Raw genomic sequence first — 19530 nt, forward strand, 5'->3', positions numbered from 1 at the left:
CAGACGTGCTACCGTTGCACCAAGAGGTCCTTCTCTGCGTGGATTTTGCTGAGGTAGTTATATGGTCTAGCATTAAGGAATCCTGAATTTTATAAAGGGCTTGCACTCAAATTATTGATTGTTTGACCTTGACGTGATTTGAGCAAGCAATCTTCTGATCTGGAGTCAGACGCGCTGCCGTTGCGCCACGAGGTCCTTCTCTGCTTGGATTTTGCTGAGGTAGTTATAGGGTCTAGCATTAAGGAATCCTGAATTTTATAAAAGGTTTGCAATCAAATTATGGATTGTTTGACCTCGACGTGATTTGAACACGCAACCTTCTGATCTGGAGTCAGACGGGCTGCCGTTGCGCAACAAGGACCTTCTCTGCGTAGATTTTGCTGAGGTAGTTATAGGGTCTAGCATTAAGGAATCCTGAATTTTATAAAAGGTTTGCAATCAAATTATGGATTGTTTGACCTCGACGTGATTTGAACACGCAACCTTCTGATCTGGAGTCAGACGCGCTGCCGTTGCGCAACAAGGTCCTTCTCTGTGTAGATTTTGCTGAGGTAGTTATATGGTCTAGCATTAATGAATCCTGAATTTTATAAAGGGCTTGCACTCAAATTATTGATTGTTTGACCTTGACGTGATTTGAGCAAGCAATCTTCTGATCAGGAGTCAGACGTGCTACCGTTGCACCAAGAGGTCCTTCTCTGCGTGGATTTTGCTGAGGTAGTTATAGGGTCTAGCATTAAGGAATCCTGAATTTTATAAAAGGTTTGCAATCAAATTATGGATTGTTTGACCTCGACGTGATTTGAACACGCAACCTTCTGATCTGGAGTCAGACGGGCTGCCGTTGCGCAACAAGGACCTTCTCTGCGTAGATTTTGATGAGGTAGTTATAGGGTCTACCATTAAGGAATCCTGAATTTTATAAAAGGTTTGCAATCAAATTGTGGATTGTTTGACCTCGACGTGATTTGAACACGCAACCTTCTGATCTGGAGTCAGACGCGCTGCCGTTGCGCCCTCGGTCCTTCTCTGCGTGGATTTTGCTGAGGTAGTTATAGGGTCTAGCATTAAGGAATCCTGAATTTTATCAAAGGCTTGCACTCAAATTATGGATTGTTTGACATCGACGTGATTTGAGCAACCAATCTTCTGATCAGGAGTCAGACGCGCTGCCGTTGCGCCACGAGGTCCTTCTCTGCGTGGATTTTGCTGAGGTAGTTATAGGGTCTAGCATTAAGGAATCCTGAATTTTATAAAAGGTTTGCAGTGAAATTATGGATTGTTTGACATCGACGTGATTTAAACACGCAACCTTCTGATCTGGAGTCTGCAATCAAATTATGGATTGTTTGACCTCGACGTGATTTGAACACGCAACCTTCTGATCTGGAGTCAGACGCGCTGCCGTTGCGCCACAAGGTCCTTCTCTGCGTGGATTTTGCTGAGGTAGTTATAGGGTCTAGCATTAAGGAAACCTGAATTTTATAAAAGGCTTGCACTCAAATTATGGATTGTTTGACCTCGACGTGATTTGAACAAGCAACCTTCTGATCTGGAGTCAGACGCGCTGCCGTTGCGCCACAAGGTCCTTCTCTGCGTGGATTTTGCTGAGGTAGTTATAGGGTCTAGCATTAAGGAATCCTGAATTTTATAAAAGGTTTGCAATCAAGTTATGGATTGTTTGACCTCGACATGATTTGAACATGCAACCTTCTGATCTGGAGTCAGACGCGCTGCCGTTGCGCCACAAGGTCCTTCTCTGCGTGGATTTTGCTGAGGTAGTTATAGGGTCTAGCATTAAGGAAACCTGAATTTTATAAAAGGTTTGCAATCAAATTATGGATTGTTTGACCTTGACGTGATTTGAACACGCAACCTTCTGATCTGGAGTCAGACGCGCTGCCGTTGCGCCACGAGGTCCTTCTCTGCTTGGATTTTGCTGAGGTAGTTATATGGTCTAGCATTAAGGAATCCTGAATTTTATAAAGGGCTTGCACTCAAATTATTGATTGTTTGACCTTGACGTGATTTGAGCAAGCAATCTTCTGATCAGGAGTCAGACGTGCTACCGTTGCACCAAGAGGTCCTTCTCTGCGTGGATTTTGCTGAGGTAGTTATAGGGTCTAGCATTAAGGAATCCTGAATTTTATAAAAGGTTTGCAATCAAATTATGGATTGTTTGACCTCGACGTGATTTGAACACGCAACCTTCTGATCTGGAGTCAGACGGGCTGCCGTTGCGCAACAAGGACCTTCTCTGCGTAGATTTTGCTGAGGTAGTTATAGGGTCTAGCATTAAGGAATCCTGAATTTTATAAAAGGTTTGCAATCAAATTATGGATTGTTTGACCTCGACGTGATTTGAACACGCAACCTTCTGATCTGGAGTCAGACGCGCTGCCGTTGCGCAACAAGGTCCTTCTCTGTGTAGATTTTGCTGAGGTAGTTATATGGTCTAGCATTAATAAATCCTGAATTTTATAAAGGGCTTGCACTCAAATTATTGATTGTTTGACCTTGACGTGATTTGAGCAAGCAACCTTCTGATCTGGAGTCAGACGCGCTGCCGTTGCGCAACAAGGACCTTCTCTGCGTAGATTTTGCTGAGGTAGTTATAGGATCTAGCATTAAGGAATCCTGAATTTTATAAAAGGTTTGCAATCAAATTGTGGATTGTTTGACCTCGACGTGATTTGAACACGCAACCTTCTGATCTGGAGTCAGACGCGCTGCCGTTGCGCCCTCGGTCCTTCTCTGCGTGGATTTTGCTGAGGTAGTTATAGGGTCTAGCATTAAGGAATCCTGAATTTTATCAAAGGCTTGCACTCAAATTATGGATTGTTTGACATCGACGTGATTTGAGCAACCAATCTTCTGATCAGGAGTCAGACGCGCTGCCGTTGCGCCACGAGGTCCTTCTCTGCGTGGATTTTGCTGAGGTAGTTATAGGGTCTAGCATTAAGGAATCCTGAATTTTATAAAAGGTTTGCAGTGAAATTCTGGATTGTTTGACATCGACGTGATTTAAACACGCAACCTTCTGATCTGGAGTCTGCAATCAAATTATGGATTGTTTGACCTCGACGTGATTTGAACACGCAACCTTCTGATCTGGAGTCAGACGCGCTGCCGTTGCGCCACGAAGTCCTTCTCTGCGTGGATTTTGCTGAGGTAGTTATAGGGTCTAGCATTAATAAAACTGAATTTTATAAAAGGTTTGCAATCAAATTATGGATTGTTTGACATCGACGTGATTTAAACACGCAACCATCTGATCTGGAGTCAGACGCGCTGCCGTTGCGCCACGAGGTCCTTCTCTGCGTGGATTTTGCTGAGGTAGTTATAGGGTCTAGCATTAAGGAATCCTGAATTTTATAAAAGGTTTGCAATCAAGTTATGGATTGTTTGACCTCGACGTGATTTGAACACGCAACCTTCTGATCTGGAGTCAGACGCGCTAACGTTGCGCAACAAGGACCTTCTCTGCGCAGATTTTGCTGAGGTAGTTATAGGGTCTAGCATTAAGGAATCCTGAATTTTATAAAAGGTTTGCAATCAAATTATGGATTGTTTGACATCGACGTGATTTAAACACGCAACCATCTGATCTGGAGTCAGACGCGCTGCCGTTGCGCCACGAGGTCCTTCTCTGCGTGGATTTTGCTGAGGTAGTTATAGGGTCTAGCATTAAGGAATCCTGAATTTTATAAAAGGTTTGCATTCAAATTATGGATTGTTTGACCTTGACGTGATTTGAACACGCAACCTTCTGATCTGGAGTCAGACGCGCTGCCGTTGCGCCACGAGGTCCTTCTCTGCGTGGATTTTGCTGAGGTAGTTATATGGTCTAGCATTAATTAATCCTGAATTTTATAAAGGGCTTGCACTCAAATTATGGATTGTTTGACCTTGACGTGATTTGAGCAAGCAATCTTCTGATCAGGAGTCAGACGCGCTGCCGTTGCACCCTCGGTCCTTCTCTGCGTGGATTTTGCTGAGGTAGTTATAGGGTCTAGCATTAAGGAATCCTGAATTTTATAAAAGTTTTGCAATCAAATTATGGATTGTTTGACCTCAACGTGATTTAAACACGCAAACTTCTGATCTGGAGTCAGACGCGCTGCCGTTGCGCCACGAGGTCCTTCTCTGTGTGGATTTTGCTGAGGTAGTTATAGGGTCTAGCATTAAGGAATCCTGCATTTTATGAAAGGTTTGCAATCAAGTTATGGATTGTTTGACCTCGACGTGATTTGAACACGCAACCTTCTGATCTGGAGTCAGACGCGCTGCCGTTGCGCAACAAGGACCTTCTCTGCGTAGATTTTGCTGAGGTAGTTATAGGGTCTAGCATTAAGGAATCCTGAATTTTATAAAAGGTTTGCAATCAAATTGTGGATTGTTTGACCTCGACGTGATTTGAACACGCAACCTTCTGATCTGGAGTCAGACGCGCTGCCGTTGCGCAACAAGGTCCTTCTCTGTGTAGATTTTGCTGAGGTAGTTATAGGGTCTAGCATTAAGGAATCCTGAATTTTATAAAAGGCTTGCAATCAAGTTATGGATTGTTTGACATCGACGTGATTTGAACACTCAACCTTCTAATATGGAGTCAGACGCGCTACCGTTGCGCCACGAGGTCATTCTTTGCTTGGATTTTGCTGAGCTAGTTATAAGGGTAGCATTAAGGAATCCTGAAATTTATAAAAGGCTGGCACTCAAATTATGGATTGTTTGACCTCGATGAAATTTGAACACGCAACCTTCTGATCTGGAGTCAGACGCACTGCCATTGCGCCACGAGGTCCTTCTCTGCGTGGATTTTGCTGAGGTAGTTATAGGGTCTAGCATTAATAAATCCTGAATTTTATAAAGGGCTTGCACTCAAATTATGGATTGTTAGACCTTGACGTGATTTGAGCAACCAATCTTCTGATCAGGAGTCAGACGTGCTACCGTTGCGCCAAGAGGTCCTTCTCTGCGTGGATTTTGCTGAGGTAGTTATAGGGTCTAGCATTAAGGAATACTGAATTTTATAAAAGGTTTGCAATCAAATTGTGGATTGTTTGACCTCGACGTGATTTGAACAAGCAACCTTCTGATCTGGAGTCAGACGCGCTGCCGTTGCGCCCTCGGTCCTTCTCTGCGTGGATTTTGCTGAGGTAGTTATACGGTCTAGCATTAAGGAATCCTGAATTTTATAAAAGGTTTGCAATCAAATTATGGATTGTTTGACATCGACGTGATTTAAACACGCAACCTTCTGATTTGGAGTCAGACGCGCTGCCGTTGCGCCACGAGGTCCTTCTCTGCGTGGATTTTGCTGAGGTAGTTATAGGGTCTAGCATTAAGGAATCCTGAATTTTATAAAAGGTTTGCAATCAAATTATGGACTGTTTGACCTCGACGTGATTTGAACACGCAACCTTCTGATCTGGAGTCAGACGCGCTGCCGTTGCGCCACGAAGTCCTTCTCTGCGTGGATTTTGCTGAGGTAGTTATAGGGTCTAGCATTAATAAATCCTGAATTTTATAAAAGGTTTGCAATCAAATTATGGATTGTTTGACCTCGACGTGATTTGAACACGCAACCTTCTGATCAGGAGTCAGACTCGCTGCCGTTGCGCCCTCGGTCCTTCTCTGCGTGGATTTTGCTGAGGTAGTTATAGGGTCTAGCATTAAGGAATCCTGATTTTATAAAAGGTTTGCAATCAAATTATGGATTGTTTGACCTCAACGTGATTTGAACACGCAACCTTCTGATCTGGAGTCAGACGCGCTGCCGTTGCGCCACGAGGTCCTTCTCTGTGTGGATTTTGCTGAGGTAGTTATAGGGTCTAGCATTAAGGAATCCTGAATTTTATAAAAGGCTGGCAATGAAATTATGGATTGTTTGACCTCTACGTGATTTGAACTCAACGTGATTTGAACACGCAACCTTCTGATCTGGTTTTAGACGCACTGCCGTTGCACCACGAGGTCCTTCTCTGCGTGGATTTTGCTGAGGTAGTTATAGGGTCTAGCATTAAGGAATCCTGAATTTTATAAATGGTTTGCAATCAAATTATGGATTGTTTGACCTTGACGTGATTTGAACACGCAACCTTCTGATTTGGAGTCAGACGCGCTGCTGTTGCGCCAAGAGGTCCTTCTCTGCGTGGATTTTGCTGAGGTAGTTATAGGGTCTAGCATTAAGGAATCCTGATTTTATAAAAGGTTTGCAATGAAATTATGGATTGTTTGACCTCTACGTGATTTGAACTCAACGTGATTTGAACACGCAACCTTCTGATCTGGTTTTAGACGCACTGCCGTTGCACCACGAGGTACTTCTCTGCGTGGATTTTGCTGAGGTAGTTATAGGGTCTAGCATTAAGGAATCCTGAATTTTATAAATGGTTTGCAATCAAATTATGGATTGTTTGACCTTGACGTGATTTGAACACGCAACCTTCTGATTTGGAGTCAGACGCGCTGCCGTTGCGCCACGAGGTCCTTCTCTGTGTGGATTTTGCTGAGGTAGTTATAGGGTCTAGCATTAAGGAATCCTGAATTTTATAAAAGGCTGGCAATGAAATTATGGATTGTTTGACCTCTACGTGATTTGAACTCAACGTGATTTGAACACGCAACCTTCTGATCTGGTTTTAGACGCGCTGCCGTTGCGCCACGAGGTCCTTCTCTGCGTGGATTTTGCTGAGGTAGTTATAGGGTCTAGCATTAAGGAATCCTGAATTTTATAAATGGTTTGCAATCAAATTATGGATTGTTTGACCTCGACGTGATTTAAACACGCAAACTTCTGATCTGGAGTCAGACGCGCTGCCGTTGCGCCCTCGGTCCTTCTCTGCGTGGATTTTGCTGAGGTAGTTATAGGGTCTAGCATTAAGGAATCCTGAATTTTATAAAAGTTTTGCAATCAAATTATGGATTGTTTGACCTCAACGTGATTTAAACACGCAAACTTCTGATCTGGAGTCAGACGCGCTGCCGTTGCGCCACGAGGTGCTTCTCTGTGTGGATTTTGCTGAGGTAGTTATAGGGTCTAGCATTAAGGAATCCTGCATTTTATGAAAGGTTTGCAATCAAGTTATGGATTGTTTGACCTCGACGTGATTTGAACACGCAACCTTCTGATCTGGAGTCAGACGCGCTGCCGTTGCGCAACAAGGACCTTCTCTGCGTAGATTTTGCTGAGGTAGTTATAGGGTCTAGCATTAAGGAATCCTGAATTTTATAAAAGGCTTGCAATCAAGTTATGGATTGTTTGACATCGACGTGATTTGAACACTCAACCTTCTAATATGGAGTCAGACGCGCTACCGTTGCGCCACGAGGTCATTCTTTGCTTGGATTTTGCTGAGCTACTTATAAGGGTAGCATTAAGGAATACTGAAATTTATAAAAGGCTGGCACTCAAATTATGGATTGTTTGACCTCGATGAAATTTGAACACGCAACCTTCTGATCTGGAGTCAGACGTGCTACCGTTGCGCCAAGAGGTCCTTCTCTGCGTGGATTTTGCTGAGGTAGTTATAGGGTCTAGCATTAAGGAATACTGAATTTTATAAAAGGTTTGCAATCAAATTGTGGATTGTTTGACCTCGACGTGATTTGAACAAGCAACCTTCTGATCTGGAGTCAGACGCGCTGCCGTTGCGCCCTCGGTCCTTCTCTGCGTGGATTTTGCTGAGGTAGTTATACGGTCTAGCATTAAGGAATCCTGAATTTTATAAAAGGTTTGCAATCAAATTATGGATTGTTTGACATCGACGTGATTTGAACACGCAACCTTCTGATCTGGTTTTAGACGCACTGCCGTTGCACCACGAGGTATTTCTCTGCGTGGATTTTGCTGAGGTAGTTATAGGGTCTAGCATTAAGGAATCCTGAATTTTATAAATGGTTTGCAATCAAATTATGGATTGTTTGACCTTGACGTGATTTGAACACGCAACCTTCTGATTTGGAGTCAGACGCGCTGCCGTTGCGCCACGAGGTCCTTCTCTGTGTGGATTTTGCTGAGGTAGTTATAGGGTCTAGCATTAAGGAATCCTGAATTTTATAAAAGGCTGGCAATGAAATTATGGATTGTTTGACCTCTACGTGATTTGAACTCAACGTGATTTGAACACGCAACCTTCTGATCTGGTTTTAGACGCGCTGCCGTTGCGCCACGAGGTCCTTCTCTGCGTGGATTTTGCTGAGGTAGTTATAGGGTCTAGCATTAAGGAATCCTGAATTTTATAAATGGTTTGCAATCAAATTATGGATTGTTTGACCTCGACGTGATTTAAACACGCAAACTTCTGATCTGGAGTCAGACGCGCTGCCGTTGCGCCCTCGGTCCTTCTCTGCGTGGATTTTGCTGAGGTAGTTATAGGGTCTAGCATTAAGGAATCCTGAATTTTATAAAAGTTTTGCAATCAAATTATGGATTGTTTGACCTCAACGTGATTTAAACACGCAAACTTCTGATCTGGAGTCAGACGCGCTGCCGTTGCGCCACGAGGTGCTTCTCTGTGTGGATTTTGCTGAGGTAGTTATAGGGTCTAGCATTAAGGAATCCTGCATTTTATGAAAGGTTTGCAATCAAGTTATGGATTGTTTGACCTCGACGTGATTTGAACACGCAACCTTCTGATCTGGAGTCAGACGCGCTGCCGTTGCGCAACAAGGACCTTCTCTGCGTAGATTTTGCTGAGGTAGTTATAGGGTCTAGCATTAAGGAATCCTGAATTTTATAAAAGGTTTGCAATCAAATTGTGGATTGTTTGACCTCGACGTGATTTGAACACGCAACCTTCTGATCTGGAGTCAGACGCGCTGCCGTTGCGCAACAAGGTCCTTCTCTGTGTAGATTTTGCTGAGGTAGTTATAGGGTCTAGCATTAAGGAATCCTGAATTTTATAAAAGGCTTGCAATCAAGTTATGGATTGTTTGACATCGACGTGATTTGAACACTCAACCTTCTAATATGGAGTCAGACGCGCTACCGTTGCGCCACGAGGTCATTCTTTGCTTGGATTTTGCTGAGCTACTTATAAGGGTAGCATTAAGGAATACTGAAATTTATAAAAGGCTGGCACTCAAATTATGGATTGTTTGACCTCGATGAAATTTGAACACGCAACCTTCTGATCTGGAGTCAGACGTGCTACCGTTGCGCCAAGAGGTCCTTCTCTGCGTGGATTTTGCTGAGGTAGTTATAGGGTCTAGCATTAAGGAATACTGAATTTTATAAAAGGTTTGCAATCAAATTGTGGATTGTTTGACCTCGACGTGATTTGAACAAGCAACCTTCTGATCTGGAGTCAGACGCGCTGCCGTTGCGCCCTCGGTCCTTCTCTGCGTGGATTTTGCTGAGGTAGTTATACGGTCTAGCATTAAGGAATCCTGAATTTTATAAAAGGTTTGCAATCAAATTATGGATTGTTTGACATCGACGTGATTTGAACACGCAACCTTCTGATCTGGAGTCAGACGCGCTGCCGTTGCGCAACAAGGACCTTCTCTGCGTAGATTTTGCTGAGGTAGTTATAGGGTCTAGCATTAAGGAATCCTGAATTTTATAAAAGGTTTGCAATCAAATTGTGGATTGTTTGACCTCGACGTGATTTGAACACGCAACCTTCTGATCTGGAGTCAGACGCGCTGCCGTTGCGCAACAAGGTCCTTCTCTGTGTAGATTTTGCTGAGGTAGTTATAGGGTCTAGCATTAAGGAATCCTGAATTTTATAAAAGGCTTGCAATCAAGTTATGGATTGTTTGACATCGACGTGATTTGAACACTCAACCTTCTAATATGGAGTCAGACGCGCTACCGTTGCGCCACGAGGTCATTCTTTGCTTGGATTTTGCTGAGCTAGTTATAAGGGTAGCATTAAGGAATCCTGAAATTTATAAAAGGCTGGCACTCAAATTATGGATTGTTTGACCTCGATGAAATTTGAACACGCAACCTTCTGATCTGGAGTCAGACGCACTGCCATTGCGCCACGAGGTCCTTCTCTGCGTGGATTTTGCTGAGGTAGTTATAGGGTCTAGCATTAATAAATCCTGAATTTTATAAAGGGCTTGCACTCAAATTATGGATTGTTAGACCTTGACGTGATTTGAGCAACCAATCTTCTGATCAGGAGTCAGACGTGCTACCGTTGCGCCAAGAGGTCCTTCTCTGCGTGGATTTTGCTGAGGTAGTTATAGGGTCTAGCATTAAGGAATACTGAATTTTATAAAAGGTTTGCAATCAAATTGTGGATTGTTTGACCTCGACGTGATTTGAACAAGCAACCTTCTGATCTGGAGTCAGACGCGCTGCCGTTGCGCCCTCGGTCCTTCTCTGCGTGGATTTTGCTGAGGTAGTTATACGGTCTAGCATTAAGGAATCCTGAATTTTATAAAAGGTTTGCAATCAAATTATGGATTGTTTGACATCGACGTGATTTAAACACGCAACCTTCTGATTTGGAGTCAGACGCGTGGCCGTTGCGCCACGAGGTCCTTCTCTGCGTGGATTTTGCTGAGGTAGTTATAGGGTCTAGCATTAAGGAATCCTGAATTTTATAAAAGGTTTGCAATCAAATTATGGACTGTTTGACCTCGACGTGATTTGAACACGCAACCTTCTGATCTGGAGTCAGACGCGCTGCCGTTGCGCCACGAAGTCCTTCTCTGCGTGGATTTTGCTGAGGTAGTTATAGGGTCTAGCATTAATAAATCCTGAATTTTATAAAAGGTTTGCAATCAAATTATGGATTGTTTGACCTCGACGTGATTTGAACACGCAACCTTCTGATCAGGAGTCAGACTCGCTGCCGCTGCGCCCTCGGTCCTTCTCTGCGTGGATTTTGCTGAGGTAGTTATAGGGTCTAGCATTAAGGAATCCTGATTTTATAAAAGGTTTGCAATCAAATTATGGATTGTTTGACCTCAACGTGATTTGAACTCAACGTGATTTGAACACGCAACCTTCTGATCTGGAGTCAGACGCGCTGCCGTTGCGCCACGAGGTCCTTCTCTGTGTGGATTTTGCTGAGGTAGTTATAGGGTCTAGCATTAAGGAATCCTGAATTTTATAAAAGGCTGGCAATGAAATTATGGATTGTTTGACCTCTACGTGATTTGAACTCAACGTGATTTGAACACGCAACCTTCTGATCTGGTTTTAGACGCACTGCCGTTGCCCCACGAGGTCCTTCTCTGCGTGGATTTTGCTGAGGTAGTTATAGGGTCTAGCATTAAGGAATCCTGAATTTTATAAATGGTTTGCAATCAAATTATGGATTGTTTGACCTCAACGTGATTTGAACACGCAACCTTCTGATTTGGAGTCAGACGCGCTGCTGTTGCGCCAAGAGGTCCTTCTCTGTGTGGATTTTGCTGAGGTAGTTATAGGGTCTAGCATTAAGGAATCCTGAATTTTATAAAAGGCTGGCAATGAAATTATGGATTGTTTGACCTCAACGTGATTTGAACTCAACGTGATTTGAACACGCAACCTTCTGATCTGGAGTCAGACGCGGTGCCGTTGCGCCACGAGATTCTTCTCTGCGTGGATTTTGCTGAGGTAGTTATAGGGTCTAGCATTAAGGAATCCTGAATTTTATAAAAGGCTTGCACTCAAATTATAGATTGTTTGACCTCGACGTAATTTGAACTCGCAACCTTCTGATCTGGAGTCAGACGCGCTGCCGTTGCGCCACGAGGTCCTTCTCTGCGTGGATTTTGCTGAGGTAGTTATAGGGTCTAGCATTAAGGAATCCTGAATTTAATAAAAGGTTTGCAATCAAATTATGGATTGTTTGATCTCGACGTGATTTGAACACGCAACCTTCTGATCTGGAGCCAGACGCGCTGCCGTTGCTCCACGAGGTCCTTCTCTGCGTGGATTTTGCTGAGGTAGTTATAGGGTCTAGCATTAAGGAATCCTGAATTTTATAAAAGGTTTGCAATCAAATTATGGATTGTTTGACCTCAACGTGATTTGAACTCAACGTGATTTGAACACACAACCTTCTGATCTGGAGTCAGACGCACTGCCGTTGCGCCACGAGGTCCTTCTCTGTGTGGATTTTGCTGAGGTAGTTATAGGGTCTAGCATTAAGGAATCCTGAATTTTATAAAAGGCTGGCAATGAAGTTATGGATTGTTTGACCTCAACGTGATTTGAACTCAACGTGATTTGAACACGCAACCTTCTGATCTGGAGTCAGACGCGCTGCCGTTGTGCCACAAGGTCCTTCTCTGCATGGATTTTGCTGAGGTAGTTATAGGGTCTAGCATTAAGGAATCCTGAATTTTATAAAAGGTTTGCAATCAAATTATGGATTGTTTGACCTCAACGTGATTTGAACACGCAACCTTCTGATCTGGAGTCAGACATGCTTGCGTTGCGCCACGAGGTCCTTCTCTGCGTGGATTTTGCTGAGGTAGTTATAGGGTCTAGCATTAAGGAATCCTGAATTTTATAAAAGGTTTGCAATCAAATTATGGATTGTTTGACCTCGAAGCGATTTGAACAAGCAACCTTCTGATCTGGAGTCAGACGCGCTGCCGTTGCGCCACGAGGTCCTTCTCTGCGTGGATTTTGCTGAGGTAGTTATAGTGTCCAGCATTAAGGAATCCTGAATTTTATAAAAGGTTTGCAATCAAATAATGGATTGTTTGACCTCGACGTGATTTGAACACGCAACCTTCTGATCTGGAGTCAGACGCGCTGCCGTTGCGCCACGAGGTCCTTCTCTGCGTGGATTTTGCTGAGGTAGTTATAGGGTCTAGCATTAAGGAATCCTGAATTTTATAAAAGGTTTGCAATCAAATTATGGACTGTTTGACCTCGACGTGATTTGAACACGCAACCTTCTGATCTGGAGTCAGACGCGCTGCCGTTGCGCCACGAAGTCCTTCTCTGCGTGGATTTTGCTGAGGTAGTTATAGGGTCTAGCATTAATAAATCCTGAATTTTATAAAAGGTTTGCAATCAAATTATGGATTGTTTGACCTCAACGTGATTTGAACTCAACGTGATTTGAACACGCAACCTTCTTATCTGGAGTCAGACGCACTGCCGTTGCGCCACGATGTCCTTCTCTGTGTGGATTTTGCTGAGGTAGTTATAGGGTCTAGCATTAAGGAATCCTGAATTTTATAAAAGGTTTGCAATCAAATTGTGGATTGTTTGACCTCGACGTGATTTGAACACGCAACCTTCTGATCTGGAGTCAGACGCGCTGCCGTTGCGCCCTCGGTCCTTCTCTGTGTGGATTTTGCTGAGGTAGTTATAGGGTCTAGCATTAAGGAATCCTGAATTTTATAAAAGGTTTGCAATCAAATTATGGATTGTTTGACATCGACGTGATTTAAACACGCAACCATCTGATCTGGAGTCAGACGCGCTGCCGTTGCGCCACGAGGTCCTTCTCTGCGTGGATTTTGCTGAGGTAGTTATAGGGTCTAGCATTAAGGAATCCTGAATTTTATAAAAGGTTTGCAATCAAGTTATGGATTGTTTGACCTCGACGTGATTTGAACACGCAACCTTCTGATCTGGAGTCAGACGCGCTAACGTTGCGCAACAAGGACCTTCTCTGCGCAGATTTTGCTGAGGTAGTTATAGGGTCTAGCATTAAGGAATCCTGAATTTTATAAAAGGTTTGCAATCAAATTATGGATTGTTTGACATCGACGTGATTTAAACACGCAACCATCTGATCTGGAGTCAGACGCGCTGCCGTTGCGCCACGAGGTCCTTCTCTGCGTGGATTTTGCTGAGGTAGTTATAGGGTCTAGCATTAAGGAATCCTGAATTTTATAAAAGGTTTGCAATCAAATTATGGATTGTTTGACCTTGACGTGATTTGAACACGCAACCTTCTGATCTGGAGTCAGACGCGCTGCCGTTGCGCCACGAGGTCCTTCTCTGCGTGGATTTTGCTGAGGTAGTTATATGGTCTAGCATTAATTAATCCTGAATTTTATAAAGGGCTTGCACTCAAATTATGGATTGTTTGACCTTGACGTGATTTGAGCAAGCAATCTTCTGATCAGGAGTCAGACGCGCTGCCGTTGCACCCTCGGTCCTTCTCTGCGTGGATTTTGCTGAGGTAGTTATAGGGTCTAGCATTAAGGAATCCTGAATTTTATAAAAGTTTTGCAATCAAATTATGGATTGTTTGACCTCAACGTGATTTAAACACGCAAACTTCTGATCTGGAGTCAGACGCGCTGCCGTTGCGCCCTCGGTCCTTCTCTGCGTGGATTTTGCTGAGGTAGTTATAGGGTCTAGCATTAAGGAATCCTGAATTTTATAAAAGTTTTGCAATCAAATTATGGATTGTTTGACCTCAACGTGATTTAAACACGCAAACTTCTGATCTGGAGTCAGACGCGCTGCCGTTGCGCCAGGAGGTCCTTCTCTGTGTGGATTTTGCTGAGGTAGTTATAGGGTCTAGCATTAAGGAATCCTGAATTTTATAAAAGGTTTGCAATCAAATTATGGATTGTTTGACATCGACGTGATTTAAACACGCAACCTTCTGATTTGGAGTCAGACGCGCTGCCGTTGCGCCACGAGGTCCTTCTCTGCGTGGATTTTGCTGAGGTAGTTATAGGGTCTAGCGGCTCGAGGTGAACCAAAAACAACTGATACCAGCTCTCAGTGATATGTGTCGGGTCCCCGCTATGATAACAATAACTTTCTCAAATGTTTACAGAACAAGCGGGAACCCAGTGTGCCTGTATCTTTTTCTATTGCTGTTCAATTACATGATAGAAAGTCTAAGGCCTTCAAAAGCCGTACAGCAAACCCATCTAATCTGGTGCCTATTACACGACATACCAAGATTGCTGTGGGGACAAAAAGTAAGACTGTTAAGTTAGCACTTTTAAACATCCGCTCACTTAAAAATAAATCACTTTTAGTCAATGACTTAATAACCACATACAACCTGGATTTTATGTTGCTAAATGAAACTTGGCTAGAAGAAAGTTGCAGTGCAACAGTCCTCAATGAAACAGCCCCTCCTAACTTTACTTTTATGAGTGTCTGCAGAGCTGTCAGAAGAGGCGGAGGTTTAGCTGCTCTTTATAAAGATGTCTATCAATGTAAGCAAATATCATTTGGGAATTACCCGTCTTTCGAATATCTGGGTATTGTGTTAAAAGGTGCTCCACGCATTTTACTTATCATTGTTTACAGGCCTCCAAAATACTCTCCAGCTTTTGCTGAGAACTTAACAGAACTGTTAAGTTCTATTTCCTCAGAGTTTGACTGCTTTGCCATTGCTGGAGATTTTAACATTCACATAGATAATGCAGAAAACAATATGGCAAAAGAAATCAAAACTGTTTTAAAAACTTTTGATCTGACTCAGCATGTACATGGAGCCACACATAATCGTGGACACACTCTAGATTTACTTATCAGTAAGGGTCTAAACATTTCATCAATTGTTATTAAGGATGTAGCACTGTCTGATCATTTTTGTATTTTCTTTGATATATTGATCTCTCCTGCCATTGAAGCTAGATCTGTGTCTGTCAAGAAGAGATGCTTAAATGAGAACACTAGTGTACTATTTATGAAGGCTATATCTTTAACACCAAGCATATCTGCTGACTCTGTTGATTTTCTCCTTGATTATTTTAACTCAAAAGTTAAGAGTGTAATTGATGATATTGCTCCTGTGAAAGTCAGGAAGAAGAGTGGCAGACAAAAAGCACCTTGGAGAAACTCAACAGCAGTGCAAAATATGAAAAGACAATGCAGAAAAGCAGAGCGCATGTGGCGGAAGACAAAACTTGTAGTCCATTATAACATCTACAAAGACAGCATCCATGCTTTCAATAAGGAACTAAGCAAAGCTAGACAGACTTTTTTCTCGAATATTATAAACAGCAATATAAACAACACGCGCACTCTTTTTGCTACTGTAGAGAGACTGACAAACCCCCCAAGCCAGATTCCCAGTGAAATGCTCTCAGTGAGAAAGTGCAGTGAGTTTGCTTCTTTCTTCTCTGAGAAAATCAATAATATCAGAAAGGTGATCAGCTCATCCTTGAGTTGCGCTGGGGTCAGGCAGATCAAACAACAGCACGAGAAAGTAGCCACTATGTCTGATTTCGAAGAAATTGATGGCAAAATTTTGGAAGAAACCGTACAGCAACTAAAAACATCAACCTGCGCCCTTGATGCACTTCCCACATCTTTTTTCAAAAATGTGTTACACAGCTTAGAAGCAGATCTCCTAGAAGTGGTAAATGCCTCACTTCTCTCTGGGAGTTTTCCGACCTCCCTGAAAACTGCTGTTGTCAAGCCCCTCCTGAAAAAGAGCAATCTGGATAAGACCATATTAAACAACTATAGACCGATCTCAAATCTTCCTTTCATAGGCAAGATCATTGAAAAAGTTGTCTTCAATCAGCTGAACAAATTCTTAAGCTCGAATGGATACTTTGACCTTTTTCAATCTGGTTTCCGACCGCACCACAGTACAGAGACCGCGCTCATAAAGATAATAAATGATATTCGCTTAAATACTGATACAGGCAAATTATCAGTGCTGGTACTACTCGACCTCAGTGCTGCATTTGACACTGTCGATCACAAAATACTTCTTGACAGGCTGGAAAACTGGGTCGGGCTTTCTGGGATAGTCCTAAAATGGTTCAGGTCATACTTAGGAGGCAGAGGTTATTATGTGAGTATAGGAGACCATAAGTCTGAGTGGACATCCATGACATGCGGAGTCCCTCAAGGCTCAATTCTTGCGCCACTCCTATTCAACCTGTACATGCTCCCAATGAGCCAAATAATGAGAAAGAACCAAATCGCTTACCATAGCTATGCAGACGACAAGCTCTACTTATCCCTATCGCCTAACGATTACAGCCCCTTTGCCAATGCATTGATGAAGTAAACAATTGGATGTGCCAAAACTTTCTTCAGCTAAACAAAGACAAAACTGAAGTCATTGCGTTTGGAAACAAAGATGAAGTTCTCAAGGTGAACGCATACCTTCAGTCTAGGGGTCAAACAACTAAAAATCAAGTCAGGAATCTGGGTGTGTCTCTGGAGTCAGACCTTAGTTTCAGTAGTCATGTCAAAGCAATAACTAAATCAGCATATTATCACCTGAAAAATATTGCAAGAATTAGATGCTTTGTTTCCAGTCAAGACTTAGAAAAACTTGTGCATGCTTTCATCGCCAGTAGGGTGGATTATTGTAATGGACTTCTCACTGGCCTTCCCAAAAAGACCATAAGACAGTTGCAGCTCATACAGAACGCTGCTGCTAGGATTCTGAGCAGAACCAGAAAATATGAACACATCACACCAGTCCTCAGGCCTTTACACTGGCTGCCAGTTACATTTAGGATTGATTTTAAAGTATTATTACTGGTATATAAATCATTCAATGGCCTAGGACCTCAATACATTGCAGATATGCTCAGTGAATATAAACCCAACAGATCACTCAGATCATTAGGATCACATCGGCTAGAAATACCAAGGGTTCACTCTAAGCATGGCGAGTCTGCTTTTAGCTACTATGCCAGCCGCAGCTGGAACCAGCTTCCAGAAGAGATCAGATGTGCTCCTACAGTCACATTCAAATCCAGACTCAAAACACATCTGTTTAGCTGTGCATTTACTGAATGAGCACTGTGCCACTGTTCGTCCGACTGTTTGCACTGTATTTTATTTTACGTTTTAATTATTCCGATTTCTGTATTTTATCTTTTATTCTAAACTGTTTTCATTATTCTGATTTCTTTTGATTATTTTAATTTCTTCTATGTAAAGCACTTTGAATTACCATTGTGTATGAAATGTGCTATATAAATAAACTTGCCTTGCCTTGCCTTACTGCGTTCTGCCATATGAACACACGCTGCAACGGGATAAAGTACAGAGTTACAAACTAGCTAGTAGTCACTAAAGCCTGTTTTATGCTCCTGCGTCGAATTGACGGTGTACCCCCGAAGACCCCTCTGCGTCGCCGCGAAGCCCTCCGGCGTAGCTCAACGTGCACCTCCAAAAAATTGTAACTACCCACCGAAGCGACGCAGACCACAAGGGCTGTGATTGGTCAGATACACCGCGATGCAACTGAACCTGACGCAGAACCAAAAAAACGGCCACGACGCCGTAGGAATGACGGCGTACCTACGCCGTGGAGTTGACGCAGAAGCATAATGAGGCTTCTACCTCACATTCAGCCAATCACACGCTCCAAAGCCTCGCTTCTACCTCACATTCAGCCAATCACACACTCCGAAGCCTCACTTCTACCTCACATTCAGCCAATCACACGCTCCAAAGCCTCGCTTCTACCTCACATTCAGCCAATCACACACTCCAAAGCCTCGCTTCTACCTCACATTCAGCCAATTACACACTCCGAAGCCTCACTTCTACCTCACATTCAGCCAATCACACACTCCGAAGCCTCGCTTCTACCTCACATTCAGCCACATTCGCTTCTACCTCACATTCAGCCAATCACACACTCCGAAACCTCGCTTCTCCCTCACACTCAGCCAATCACACGCTCCGAAGCCTCGCTTCTACCTCACATTCAGCCAATCTACCTCACATTCAGCCAATCACACACTCCGAAGGCTAGCTTCTACCTCACATTCAGCCAATCACACACTCCGATGCCACGCTTCTACCTCACATTCAGCCAATCACACACTCCGAAGGCTCGCTTCTACCTCACATTCAGCCAATCACACGCTCCAAAGCCTCGCTTCTACCTCACATTCAGCCAATCACACACTCCGAAGCCTCGCTTCTACCTCACATTCAGCCAATCACACACTCCGAAGCCTCGCTTCTACCTCACATTCAGCCAATCACACACTCCGAAGGCTCGCTTCTACCTCACATTCAGCCAATCACACGCTCCAAAGCCTCGCTTCTACCTCACATTCAGCCAATCACACACTCCAAAGCCTCGCTTCTACCTCACATTCAGCCAATCACACACTCCGAAGCGTCGGTTCTACCTCACATTCAGCCAATCACACACACCGAAGCCTCGCTTCTACCTCACATTCAGCCAATCACACACTCCGAAGCCTCGCTTCTACCTCACATTCAGCCAATCACACACACCGAAGCCTCGCTTCTACCTCACATTCAGCCAATCACACACTCCGAAGCCACGCTTCTACCTCACATTCAGCCAATCACACACTCCGAAGCCTCGCTTCTACCTCACATTCAGCCAATCACACGCTCCGAAGCCTCGCTTCTACCTCACATTCAGCCAATCACACACTCCGAAGCCTCGCTTCTACCTCACATTCAGCCAATCACACACTCCGAAGCCTCGCTTCTACCTCACATTCAGCCAATCACACACTCCGAAGCCTTGCTTCTACCTCACATTCAGCCAATCACACACTCCGAAGCCACGCTTCTACCTCACATTCAGCCAATCATACACTCCGAAGCCTCGCTTCTACCTCACATTCAGCCAATCACAAACTCCGAAGCCTCGCTTCTACCTCACATTCAGCCAA

The 19530-nt window shown here is 43.6% G+C and overlaps 29 non-coding genes across 29 annotated transcripts; all 29 read right to left on the reverse strand.

Moving 5' to 3' along the window:
- Window positions 1-455: 455 nt before the first annotated feature.
- Window positions 456-527, reverse strand: trnaw-cca (transfer RNA tryptophan (anticodon CCA)). Its single transcript has one exon. It is a non-coding gene; the product is annotated as a tRNA-Trp (tRNA).
- An 823-nt stretch (window positions 528-1350) lies between these two features.
- On the reverse strand, window positions 1351-1422 carry trnaw-cca (transfer RNA tryptophan (anticodon CCA)). Its single transcript has one exon. It is a non-coding gene; the product is annotated as a tRNA-Trp (tRNA).
- Window positions 1423-1516: 94 nt separating this feature from the next.
- On the reverse strand, window positions 1517-1588 carry trnaw-cca (transfer RNA tryptophan (anticodon CCA)). The gene has a single exon. It is a non-coding gene; the product is annotated as a tRNA-Trp (tRNA).
- Window positions 1589-1682: 94 nt separating this feature from the next.
- On the reverse strand, window positions 1683-1754 carry trnaw-cca (transfer RNA tryptophan (anticodon CCA)). Its single transcript has one exon. It is a non-coding gene; the product is annotated as a tRNA-Trp (tRNA).
- A 94-nt stretch (window positions 1755-1848) lies between these two features.
- On the reverse strand, window positions 1849-1920 carry trnaw-cca (transfer RNA tryptophan (anticodon CCA)). The gene has a single exon. It is a non-coding gene; the product is annotated as a tRNA-Trp (tRNA).
- Window positions 1921-2346: 426 nt separating this feature from the next.
- On the reverse strand, window positions 2347-2418 carry trnaw-cca (transfer RNA tryptophan (anticodon CCA)). Its single transcript has one exon. It is a non-coding gene; the product is annotated as a tRNA-Trp (tRNA).
- Window positions 2419-3075: 657 nt separating this feature from the next.
- trnaw-cca (transfer RNA tryptophan (anticodon CCA)) lies at window positions 3076-3147 on the reverse strand. Its single transcript has one exon. It is a non-coding gene; the product is annotated as a tRNA-Trp (tRNA).
- Window positions 3148-3240: 93 nt separating this feature from the next.
- trnaw-cca (transfer RNA tryptophan (anticodon CCA)) lies at window positions 3241-3312 on the reverse strand. The gene has a single exon. It is a non-coding gene; the product is annotated as a tRNA-Trp (tRNA).
- A 260-nt stretch (window positions 3313-3572) lies between these two features.
- trnaw-cca (transfer RNA tryptophan (anticodon CCA)) lies at window positions 3573-3644 on the reverse strand. Its single transcript has one exon. It is a non-coding gene; the product is annotated as a tRNA-Trp (tRNA).
- A 94-nt stretch (window positions 3645-3738) lies between these two features.
- Window positions 3739-3810, reverse strand: trnaw-cca (transfer RNA tryptophan (anticodon CCA)). Its single transcript has one exon. It is a non-coding gene; the product is annotated as a tRNA-Trp (tRNA).
- A 259-nt stretch (window positions 3811-4069) lies between these two features.
- trnaw-cca (transfer RNA tryptophan (anticodon CCA)) lies at window positions 4070-4141 on the reverse strand. Its single transcript has one exon. It is a non-coding gene; the product is annotated as a tRNA-Trp (tRNA).
- A 260-nt stretch (window positions 4142-4401) lies between these two features.
- trnaw-cca (transfer RNA tryptophan (anticodon CCA)) lies at window positions 4402-4473 on the reverse strand. Its single transcript has one exon. It is a non-coding gene; the product is annotated as a tRNA-Trp (tRNA).
- Window positions 4474-5229: 756 nt separating this feature from the next.
- On the reverse strand, window positions 5230-5301 carry trnaw-cca (transfer RNA tryptophan (anticodon CCA)). The gene has a single exon. It is a non-coding gene; the product is annotated as a tRNA-Trp (tRNA).
- A 94-nt stretch (window positions 5302-5395) lies between these two features.
- Window positions 5396-5467, reverse strand: trnaw-cca (transfer RNA tryptophan (anticodon CCA)). Its single transcript has one exon. It is a non-coding gene; the product is annotated as a tRNA-Trp (tRNA).
- Window positions 5468-5725: 258 nt separating this feature from the next.
- trnaw-cca (transfer RNA tryptophan (anticodon CCA)) lies at window positions 5726-5797 on the reverse strand. Its single transcript has one exon. It is a non-coding gene; the product is annotated as a tRNA-Trp (tRNA).
- Window positions 5798-6420: 623 nt separating this feature from the next.
- Window positions 6421-6492, reverse strand: trnaw-cca (transfer RNA tryptophan (anticodon CCA)). Its single transcript has one exon. It is a non-coding gene; the product is annotated as a tRNA-Trp (tRNA).
- Window positions 6493-7927: 1435 nt separating this feature from the next.
- Window positions 7928-7999, reverse strand: trnaw-cca (transfer RNA tryptophan (anticodon CCA)). The gene has a single exon. It is a non-coding gene; the product is annotated as a tRNA-Trp (tRNA).
- Window positions 8000-8772: 773 nt separating this feature from the next.
- On the reverse strand, window positions 8773-8844 carry trnaw-cca (transfer RNA tryptophan (anticodon CCA)). The gene has a single exon. It is a non-coding gene; the product is annotated as a tRNA-Trp (tRNA).
- A 756-nt stretch (window positions 8845-9600) lies between these two features.
- On the reverse strand, window positions 9601-9672 carry trnaw-cca (transfer RNA tryptophan (anticodon CCA)). Its single transcript has one exon. It is a non-coding gene; the product is annotated as a tRNA-Trp (tRNA).
- A 922-nt stretch (window positions 9673-10594) lies between these two features.
- trnaw-cca (transfer RNA tryptophan (anticodon CCA)) lies at window positions 10595-10666 on the reverse strand. Its single transcript has one exon. It is a non-coding gene; the product is annotated as a tRNA-Trp (tRNA).
- Window positions 10667-10940: 274 nt separating this feature from the next.
- trnaw-cca (transfer RNA tryptophan (anticodon CCA)) lies at window positions 10941-11013 on the reverse strand. The gene has a single exon. It is a non-coding gene; the product is annotated as a tRNA-Trp (tRNA).
- A 275-nt stretch (window positions 11014-11288) lies between these two features.
- On the reverse strand, window positions 11289-11360 carry trnaw-cca (transfer RNA tryptophan (anticodon CCA)). Its single transcript has one exon. It is a non-coding gene; the product is annotated as a tRNA-Trp (tRNA).
- A 276-nt stretch (window positions 11361-11636) lies between these two features.
- Window positions 11637-11708, reverse strand: trnaw-cca (transfer RNA tryptophan (anticodon CCA)). Its single transcript has one exon. It is a non-coding gene; the product is annotated as a tRNA-Trp (tRNA).
- Window positions 11709-12664: 956 nt separating this feature from the next.
- Window positions 12665-12736, reverse strand: trnaw-cca (transfer RNA tryptophan (anticodon CCA)). The gene has a single exon. It is a non-coding gene; the product is annotated as a tRNA-Trp (tRNA).
- Window positions 12737-12830: 94 nt separating this feature from the next.
- Window positions 12831-12902, reverse strand: trnaw-cca (transfer RNA tryptophan (anticodon CCA)). The gene has a single exon. It is a non-coding gene; the product is annotated as a tRNA-Trp (tRNA).
- A 441-nt stretch (window positions 12903-13343) lies between these two features.
- trnaw-cca (transfer RNA tryptophan (anticodon CCA)) lies at window positions 13344-13415 on the reverse strand. Its single transcript has one exon. It is a non-coding gene; the product is annotated as a tRNA-Trp (tRNA).
- Window positions 13416-13675: 260 nt separating this feature from the next.
- On the reverse strand, window positions 13676-13747 carry trnaw-cca (transfer RNA tryptophan (anticodon CCA)). The gene has a single exon. It is a non-coding gene; the product is annotated as a tRNA-Trp (tRNA).
- Window positions 13748-13841: 94 nt separating this feature from the next.
- On the reverse strand, window positions 13842-13913 carry trnaw-cca (transfer RNA tryptophan (anticodon CCA)). Its single transcript has one exon. It is a non-coding gene; the product is annotated as a tRNA-Trp (tRNA).
- Window positions 13914-14503: 590 nt separating this feature from the next.
- Window positions 14504-14575, reverse strand: trnaw-cca (transfer RNA tryptophan (anticodon CCA)). Its single transcript has one exon. It is a non-coding gene; the product is annotated as a tRNA-Trp (tRNA).
- Between the last annotated feature and the right edge of the window lie 4955 nt (window positions 14576-19530).

The sequence above is a fragment of the Siphateles boraxobius genome, unplaced genomic scaffold (genome assembly GCF_051911475.1).
Source record: "Siphateles boraxobius isolate OS27281-9 unplaced genomic scaffold, OSU_SipBor_1 172, whole genome shotgun sequence".
Classification (NCBI taxonomy): Eukaryota; Metazoa; Chordata; class Actinopteri; order Cypriniformes; family Leuciscidae; genus Siphateles; species Siphateles boraxobius.